The sequence below is a fragment of the Mastomys coucha genome, unplaced genomic scaffold, assembly GCF_008632895.1.
Source record: "Mastomys coucha isolate ucsf_1 unplaced genomic scaffold, UCSF_Mcou_1 pScaffold7, whole genome shotgun sequence".
Classification (NCBI taxonomy): Eukaryota; Metazoa; Chordata; class Mammalia; order Rodentia; family Muridae; genus Mastomys; species Mastomys coucha.
Window position 1 is genome coordinate 69,112,993 of NW_022196913.1, and position 9,739 is coordinate 69,122,731.

A 9,739-nucleotide genomic window follows, 5' to 3' on the forward strand; every position below is an offset into this window, starting at 1 on the left:
TGAAGAGATTGCTCAGCAGTTAAGAGCAATCTAGAGGTCTGAGTTCAATTCCCAGCAACCACACAGTGGCTCACAAGTATCTGTAATCGTTTCAGATGCCCTCTTCTAGTGTACCTGAAGACAGCAATAGTATACTCACATAAAATAAATAAATAAATCTTTTTAAAAAACAACAACAAAGTAACAGCTAAGTAGTGAGCATATTATAATTACAGTCCTTCCCATGTTTACTACTGCATACAGAATGTCAAAGAGTGACTGGCCCATTAAGAGGTCTGACACTGAACACCCTCTGGGGTGATGTTCATCATCTTCATAACCTTCTCCATTATAATGATACCGTCATTCCTGATTTGGATCAAATTCCACCAGTTCTACCTGATCCATTTCATCAGTCTCTTCTACTTTCTTCATTTCAGGAAGGAGATTTTCCAGCGAAGAGATTTTATCAGGAGAAAGAAAGCCATTTTCAGGAAGGTTTACCTTAAATTCAATGATTAGATGTCCCTTTTCATATTGCTGATGGTATATTGGTATAACTTTGTCCAGCACACATTTTATATCCCCATGCTTGACAATGTGACCTGGATGAGAGGTGATGACTGTGGTTTGGTTGTCAAGAGTAGGTATTGGCTTTTGGAAGCCATACAATTCTTCAACCAGCTGTATGTCCATACACATGAAAAGGTCTTCTACTCACTTGCCTTGTAAAAACAGAATGGCCCTTCTGATCTAACACAATGGTTCCAGTCCTTGTTCTTGGTCTCCTTGGTCTCCTTCACCATGGAATGTTATCTCCTGACCATCTTTCATGCTTTTATCAATATGAACTTCTAAAATTTCCTTCTCTCAAACTATTTTTCTTCAATTGTAGCTTTTACATCTGTCTTTAGGACTGATGTGCTCTCAATGACTCTGGAACTCCACACACATGGACTGAATTTGCTGAACCTGGTCCAATCTGATGAATCCTTATCTGCATGCCCATCCCCTGGCAGTTGGGACAACACTCAACTGCTCCTTTCTTACCACCTCGGCCTTCACATTTATCACAAATCACATTCTTTTGCAGAGCCAGTTTTCTTGTTGCACCATTATATAAGTCTTCTAAGGTCACTGAGAGGTGATGAACAACAATTTTACTGTCCTTTTTCTTTGAATTATTCTTCTTTCTTCTTTCTCCAAAGAACACATCAAAGATAACCATAAGTGAGCCAAAACCACCACCTGCTCTGCTCTCTTTAATCCCCTGCTTGCCTCCTTTATCATATATATATATATATATATATATATATATATATATATATATATATTGAATCAGCAAAAACTTCATAAGCTTGAGAAATGTTTAAACTTTTCTCCTTCATTTGGATTCTTATAAGGGTGGTACTTCAAGGTCAATTTTCTATATGCTTTTTTCAGTTTTTCCTGGATGGCATTGGGTTTGATCCCCAACACATTATAGTAAGTGGTTTCTTTCAAAATTTTTTACAGCTGCTGAGGAGGTCAGTGCTGGAGAACATACAGAGGAGTGTAGCACAGCACAGCTAGGCCAGATGCTACTCCTCCACCACCCACCGAGCATTCTGGAAAGCTCCCATGGTATCCCTTTTATACTCTTTTCAAACATCATGTAAGTGCAGGATCTGAATGTATTTCTTAAAAATGATATCAGACTTTTACAGTCATTGCAAAAGAGAAATGAGAAATCTGGCAGCTCAGCAGTTGAAGTACATCTGAGGCCACCTGAAATACACTGGGTCTAAAGCAACCTCTTCTGGACAGGCACTGTACTCCCCAGGCCCAAGTGCTCTAGAATGAATGAATCTAAGTCTAAGTCCTAGTCCATCTAAGTTCATGCACAAAGTGAAAACCAGGCTTAAATGGTATACAGAAAACAGGGAGAATGACAATAGTCACATAGGCAGGTGACAGTCACATCAAGGTCAGTAAGATCACTAGGCAAGTGATAGTTACGTCAAGGTTGGTAAGATCAGGCATACAGGTGTGAAGAGCAGTAGTGCCCTCCCTGCTGGGGCTATTTTGTTAGTCCCATGCTAATTCTCTGGGTCTGCTGGAGACAAGCACCATGCAGTTCCAATCTAGCAGTTCGTGAAAATGCCCTTAAGTGAGGGAAGCAGGGAGGCAGAGGGAGGCTGTGGGTGTTGATATTACATGTGTCTTTAAAAAAGGCAAAACACAGAGCTGGAGAAATGGCTCAGTGGTTAAGAACACTGAGTATTCTTCCAGAGGTACTGTGTTCAATTCCCAGTAACTACATGGTGGTTCACAGCCATCTGTAATGGGATCTGATGGCCTCTTCCAGTGTGTCAGAAGACAGAGAGAGTGTACTCATATACATTAAATAAGTAGATAGATCCATAACTAAGGAAATAATACAAAACAAGCAAACAAACACAAAATACCAAAAAAAATGGTATTTGCATCTTCTCAATGATAAATCATCTCTTATTTTAAAGGAACTCAAGATGTCCTCAAACATTCAGGAAACACCTATATATACACATACATACATATATGTGTGTATATGTAGTGTATATGTACATGTATATATATAAGTATATATATGTGTGTGTGTGTCTGAGTTTGTATATTTAATAGACATTATATTATAATCACAGTGTTGCTCCCTCCTCTACTCCCATACCCACCCTTGACTGCCACAAGAAGGCAGAGGCTGTATCCTCTCTAAGTTTGATGACAGCCTCGTTCATATAGCAAGTTTCAAACAGCTGTGGATAAGCTCATGTCTTACAAACAAGCAAAACAAAACAAATAAATTAACAAACAAAAGCAAGTAAGATATTTCTATCTGCTAATTGATATATGTTCTATTCATTTCAAGGAACCCAGAATGTGTTCAAAATTTCACAAAGAAGCCAGCCTTTTTTGTATCAAGTGTTCAATGAAAAATCTATCACTTAAAATTAAAATTTATGCTCTTTTTTTTTTTTTTTTTGCATATTCCTTTGTTTCTGCAGGTCTCAGGCTAGCAGTTCTGGTACTGTAGAAGTAACCAATTATGACATTGAGCTAGTGCGCCTCCTGCCTTCAGCATGTGAGTTATAATCTCCACCTCATAGGCTCTTCTTTTTGGATGCTTTATAAAGGGTTACAGACAATGCCAATGGCTACTGAAGGATTACTGACTTTAATGTTTCTTTCCCACTCTATTTAGCTCTGTAGTTTTCAGACCTCAAGCTTGGAACTTTACCAACACCTTCTCCAAAAGGCCTGTATGGGTCATAATCAAAGATTGATGTCTATAACTAATGAAGGGAACTTCAAGAGGCTGTGACTTATTCCATGGAGTGTACCTGGAAAAATAGATTGTGGAAAATGTGGAAATTGATTTCCTTGGCTTTCTTTGAAGGCTTGGAGAGCTAAACACAGTGTATTCATCCTCCAACAACTAACTGAGGTTTCAGAGTTCCTGGTGATACCTTCCAAGTGGGATCTATTCACCCTAGCTGTGGTTGCAATAGGTTATGGCTTTTGGGAATTACTTTGGAGGCATTTCATACTAACAGAGATAATTATGGCTTTAAAACCACCACAGGCCAGACCAGGCAGTTCTGGATTAGATGTGCTGTGGTGACACAAGTTGTGCAGTGATAGAACAAACATGTAACCCCAACACTCAGGAGGCAAATGCAGGCAGTTCTCTGTGGGGTCCAGGCCACTGTGGTCTATAAATTCAGTTTCAGGACAGCCAAGGACATAGGTAGTTTTGTAAAGATACTATCTCAAAGAACAAAGGAAAATAAAACCAAGTGAGGGTGCTCAAATTGGTAAGCTGAGTTCTTTTTATTTATTTATTTTTGGCCTTTCTTTTTTAAATTTTTTTATTAGATATTTTTTTATTTACATGTCATATGATTTTTCTTTTCCCAGTTTCCACTCCCAGGAACAAACAAACAAACAAACAAAAACAACAAAAACAAACCCCTGTTGGCTCCCCCCTCCCCATGCTTGCTACCCCACCCTCTCCCACTTATTGGCCCTGGCATTCCCCTACACTGGGGCACAGAACCTTCACAGGACCAAGGACCTCTCCTCCCATTGATGATTGATTTTGCAATCCTCTACTATACACATGCTGCCAGAACAATCAGTCCTAACATGTATACTCCTTGTTTGGTGGTTGAGTCCCTAGGATCTCTGAGGGCACTAGTTAGTTCATATTGTTTAAACTGAGTTCTTTATCCTCATCTGTAGTGATCTAGCACTCATACTTCCCTGTCTGGGCTGAAAGACTTCTGAAGTTTCTTGTCACTGATGATATATTTTTTCCTGGCTTCCTTAGGATGACTCTTTAGAAGAAGACACAGTGAATGTCTACTCTCCACCTACCCTCATGAAACTGGCAAGACAGATGCTACTGAGGCATGAGGCCTTGGCCATTTCTGCTCTGAAGGACCTGCCCTATACACTCTTCCCAGTGATGTTTGAGGAGGCCTTCATTGATGGACATACAAAGATCTTGACTGCAATGATACCTGTGTGGCCCTTCCCATACCTTTCTGTAGGAAGGATGATAAAGAACCTCAGCCTAGACACTTTGTTTTTCAGGGGCTAGATATACTGATTTCAAAAACGGTTCAGTCCAGGTAGGTAGGATCAGCTGGGGATGGAGGAAGGTTCTCTGAGTGCTGAGAATTAGCAACTAGAGACAGACAATATTTGGCCAACTATGGATCAGAGGTTTCTGATCTTCAATTTTTTCTTCACCTCATAGTCAGGACTGTTCTTTTCTGGATGAAGAGGGTTAGAGGGGTGGAGAGGCTTAGCCTCAGTCTCAGCTATCTGGGCAAATAATGTCTAAAATAGGAGACAGGAAAGAGTAGACACACCCAGTGAGAAATGCATTTTTTTCCTGCAACCCTCAAAGGTTTAAGTGAAATGAGGTTGGTATTACAGGGCCTGGAATGAAAGGATGTAAGACAGGGCTAAAGAGGCCCTTCTTTCAAAGAATGCTATTCATTTTTCTCAGCATGAGGCTCAGGGTATAATCAAGGTTTTAGAAAAAAAGAAGCTGAAGTGCGAGTTGTGGACAAGAATCAGACTGTAAGATGTTTCATCTCTTACTTTCTGAAAATTATACACATTTCTCCCACAGTAGATACAAACTCAAAGAGATCATTTGGATGGATATAGACCATGAGCTGTGGGGGATATGGGCTGGATCCCATGAAGTTGAAGGTTTACCAGAGTTCATGAAACAGAAGCAGCCTGACTGTGGGATGAAGAAAGAATTGAAGGTGACAACTTGTCTCCAACTCATGGACGGCAGCCTTGATGAGTGTGCTACATACTTATTGCAGTGGGCCCAGCAGAGAAATGATTCCATTCATCTATGTTGTAGAAAGCTGAAGATTCAGGGTTTAACCAATGCCACAGTTATAGAAATCTTCAAAATTGTACATGCAGACTATATACAAGATCTGGAGCTATGTTGTCTTTGCATAGACGATTTGGATTTTCTTAATCCTTACCTGAAACAGATGAACAATCTTCTCACACTCAGTCTAGATGAAATCAGAGACAGAGGTACTGTCAGTCTGGGTTATTCTAGAAAGCTTGATGAGGAAAAAATGATCACATTGATTTCTCAACTTCCCACATTCTACCATCTCGAAGAACTCTGTGTAAATGATGTCTATTTTATAGAAGACAATCTGAAAGAATGGCTCAGGTAAAGAAGGACTGAGAGAGTCCAGTAGACCAGAGAAAACACATCTCTTTTCTTTGCTTTTCTCTTTCCTTGTTTTTGTTTTGTTTTGTTTTGTTTGTATTTTTGTTTTGTTTTGCTTTATTGCAAACGGGGGAGTCCATGATGGTCTGGCACCATAAACTTAACAATGGTAGAGACATAGCATAACTAAGGAGGTGAGCTCTGTGATAACATATATATGCCCAGGCATAAGCATGGATCTTATTGCTCATGTTTTGAGTCCAGAAACAGGTTGAATAGATGAGAAATATGCAACACCTTGTTTCATGGTGAAGACAGGATCATGGACATTGGAGGAACAAAATCTCTGAGAACTTTTAAAAATAGCACTAGGAAGTTATTGAATTTTATTTGGGGTAGGTAGTTATTCCTTCATGCACCATGTTGGCCTGATATATCCATTGGTGTTGTTTCCTACCAGGTCCTTAATCATGTTGATATCAACAGTTCTCAGATTACAATGGTCTGAGATGTGTGAGCTGACAAGAGAAGGCCATGTCCTGAGTGGGTGTTGTCCTCAAAATGTATAGTCAGAATGAGTTTGTGAGAATGTCATCTGCTTACCTGCCAATCCTATTAACTCTCTTCAATACCATTTGCCTGAAAGCAGTCATTTCTTCTCTCCCTAGGTGCCTGAAGAAGCCCTTGAGGATACTTAGCATCACTGATTGTTTCCTCTTATAGTCAGACTTGGATTACCTGTCCTATTGCCTGAATATTTTTAAGCTCAAATGTCTGGACCTTAGTGATACATGTTTAGGTCATTTATTCCTTGAGCCTCTTGAGTTTCTCCTTGAGAGAGTTAGTTACACCCTGGAATGCCTAAAATTGAACTCATGTGAAATGGGAGAATCACAGTTCAACTCCCTGCTGCCTGCCCTAAGTCAATGTTTCCAACTCACAGAAGTCAGTTTCTATGATAATGATATCTCTCTGCTTTTCCTGAAAAAAAATTCTAGACCACACAGCCAAGCTTAGCCAGCTAACTCATGAATTGTACCCTGCCCCCCTGGAGTGCTATGATGGAGATGTAGTACTATCACATAGGTTAGAAAAGTTTTGTCCTGAGCTCCTGGATATACTCAGGGCAAAAAGACAGCCCAAGGTCACTTTTGCTACAGCCGAATGCTCTAAGTGTGGTGGGTCCTATATTCATGATCTAGAGAACCAACATTACTTTTTTGAAAAAAACCTACTGTGGGATTGATTGTGGAACAGAGCAATGGAAGATGAGTATTGGGGATTCATGAACTTGTAAGTGAATGTCCCTTACTGAAATGAGGATGGATATATCAATCACCTCACTGTGTGAGACACACTGGAAAGGCAAGGTCCTACTCTAAGATGGTGAATGAATGTTGCATTTGCAAAAAGTGTCAAGCACTCAATACCATTTGCCTGAAAGCAGTCACTTCTCTATTATTGTTGTAGTTTGAGTATGTTACAATAAAGGCACCCTTCCATGAGAATATTGTTCCCCTCTGTTGACTGCATGCAATAAATGTGTTGACTTTCTGGGGTGCTAGTATGTCTCTATCAGAGCACAGAGCCTCATTATCCCAGCATTTCTGTACCTGTGTCTGGTTTCTTCATTCCTCATTACCATAATTCGGTCAATCTCAGATTTGTGTAGTTCCTTACATCTCAGAAACAGGTCTCATAAATGGGACTCAAGGCATAAGGCTTCACAAAATGCTTAAATTTGTATGTAGAATATTAACATCACAACTGAGTTAAATATGGAGAACAATGGGATGAAGGGACAGGTTCATTCAGCAGGGAAGAAAATGAGGACCAAGAGAATACCAACGCAGGCACATTTCAGGAACTATGTCCTTATATTTACCCTTTGCTGGAAGATATTATTTGCAACATATAAACACTCAGAGACCTGATATCAAAATTAGAAGGACACGATATGACCTGAAGCTATCTAGTTCTTCATACCTCCAAAACAGTTTATATGTTGGGTAAGAAGAGTTTCACTTAGTCAGAGAAATATGTCCTAACACCATCCCCTGGTTCCCTATGACAGGTCCTCATGGGTGTCTCCCAACTTTCACGTGCAGTACAGCTTAAGATATTGAGGTGACTCACAGCAGGCTGTGGAGAAGAGGATGTTCTCTATGGAACTTATCACAATCTCTTTACTCACTTTAGTTAATCGCTTTAACATCCAGTCTGGCCACTGTATCTGGGCCTAATTCCATTGAGATCTGTCTCAGATACTTATTATGGGTCTTAGTTTCCTCTGTAGAGTTCCTGGAGAGCTGAGATTAAATATGTGCACATCCATGCCAGGCAATTTTCTTTTAAAAAAAAATGTACCAGAATGTTGATTATGAGATTCTATGAATAGCTTGAGACAATTTGAAACCATGGGTTTTCTAGATGTATGCCTATAGAGAATGAAAAGTGAGCCAGGCGGTGGTGGTACACGCCTTTAATCCCAGCACTTGGGAGGCAGAGACAGGTGGATTTCTGAGTTCAAGACCAACCTGGTCTACAGAGTGAGTTCCAGGACAGCCAGGGCTACACAGAGAAATCCTGTCTCAAAAAAGAGAGAGAGAGAGAGAGAGAGAGAGAGAGAGAGAGAGAGAGAGAGAGAGAGAGAAAGAGGAAAGAGAAAGAGAATGAAAGGTGTTTCTCTCTGGAGTCTGGAATGTACTATTATGTAGGTATACTCAAGAGTCAGGCCAAGATACCCTCAGACCAAGTTCTCAGCACAAATGAGTTCTTTGTGCCTCAGAAGGACAAAGGTCAAGTGATAAGAGACAATGACAGGAGATAGAAGACAGAGCAGAAGGGGAAAAGAACAAGGGAGAAGGTAAAGGAGTATTTGTCCTTGGGGGCCTGGCAGGATCAAAGGGCTACCTCTGGATAGAAAGGGACAGAATACATATCCTATAGGTCAAAGGCATGTTATAGAGGTAAAAGGTAAACCCCATGTTAGAAGAAGTTATTTAATTTTAATTGTGGTTGATAATTACTTAAGCCAAAAGAGGCTTTTGATTACTAGATTTGAATGCTTGGCCGTGGTAGTGATTCTCAAGAAGAGGAAGTGTCCAAATAAAGGAAGGGACCTTGGGGCTACCTTTAGAAATGTAATCTAATGGTTTTCAGCAAAGCACAAGGATGAGGAACAAGGACCAGGGCTGCCAGGGCCATGTTTGCTGTTGTCAGGCTGGCATCAGTCCCATCACTGAGGCAGGAGGATTTATGAGAGTAGGAGTTTAAAATTAATCTATATATCAAAACCACATATCAAAAATTCATAAACGGGGACTAGTGAAATGGCTCAGAATTAAGAGCACCAACTGCTCTTCCGAAGGTTATGAGTTCAAATCCAAGCAACTACATGGTGGCTCACAACCACCTATAATGAAATTTGATGCCCTCTTCTGGTGTGTCTGAAGACAGTTATGGTGTACTTATTTATAACAATAAATAAAATCTTTGGCCCGAAGCAAGCAGGGACTGAGCCAAGGGGGTGTCTACCAGAGCAATCAGGGTCTACCATAGCAAGCAGGGCTGACCAGAGCTAGTGGGGCTTACCAGAGGGAACAGAGGCCCTAAGTCAATACCCAACAACTAGATGAAGGCTCACAACTATCTGTACAGCTACAGCGTGTACTCATATACGTAAAACAAATAGATGAGCCTTTTTTAAAAATTCATAAACAAAAGCAGAACAATATCTTCCCCCAAAACAAAGTACATACATAGCACCTCACTCAATTTACTAGTACATGGCTAAATAAACAAATAAGACTCTGCTGTGGGGAATACACTGAATGGGCCTCTGGAATTTCAGGTTAGTGGGAATTTTTGGACCTGCACAAAGGAAACTCCTACCATGGACATAATAAAAATAATCCCAGGCAACATCAGTTTGGGACACAAGCAACCCATGAGAAGGCAAGTTTTGGTTGTTAGGTGTAGCAGAGAGGAAGAGCAGTAAGGGTTTAATAAGCCTGGTTCTCA

General features: G+C 40.3%; 2 pseudogenes; one reads left to right on the plus strand and one right to left on the minus strand.

Moving 5' to 3' along the window:
* Positions 1-266: 266 nt before the first annotated feature.
* On the minus strand, positions 267-1,482 carry LOC116081540 (annotated as a pseudogene).
* Positions 1,483-3,672: 2,190 nt separating this feature from the next.
* On the plus strand, positions 3,673-6,414 carry LOC116081541 (annotated as a pseudogene).
* Positions 6,415-9,739: the final 3,325 nt, after the last annotated feature.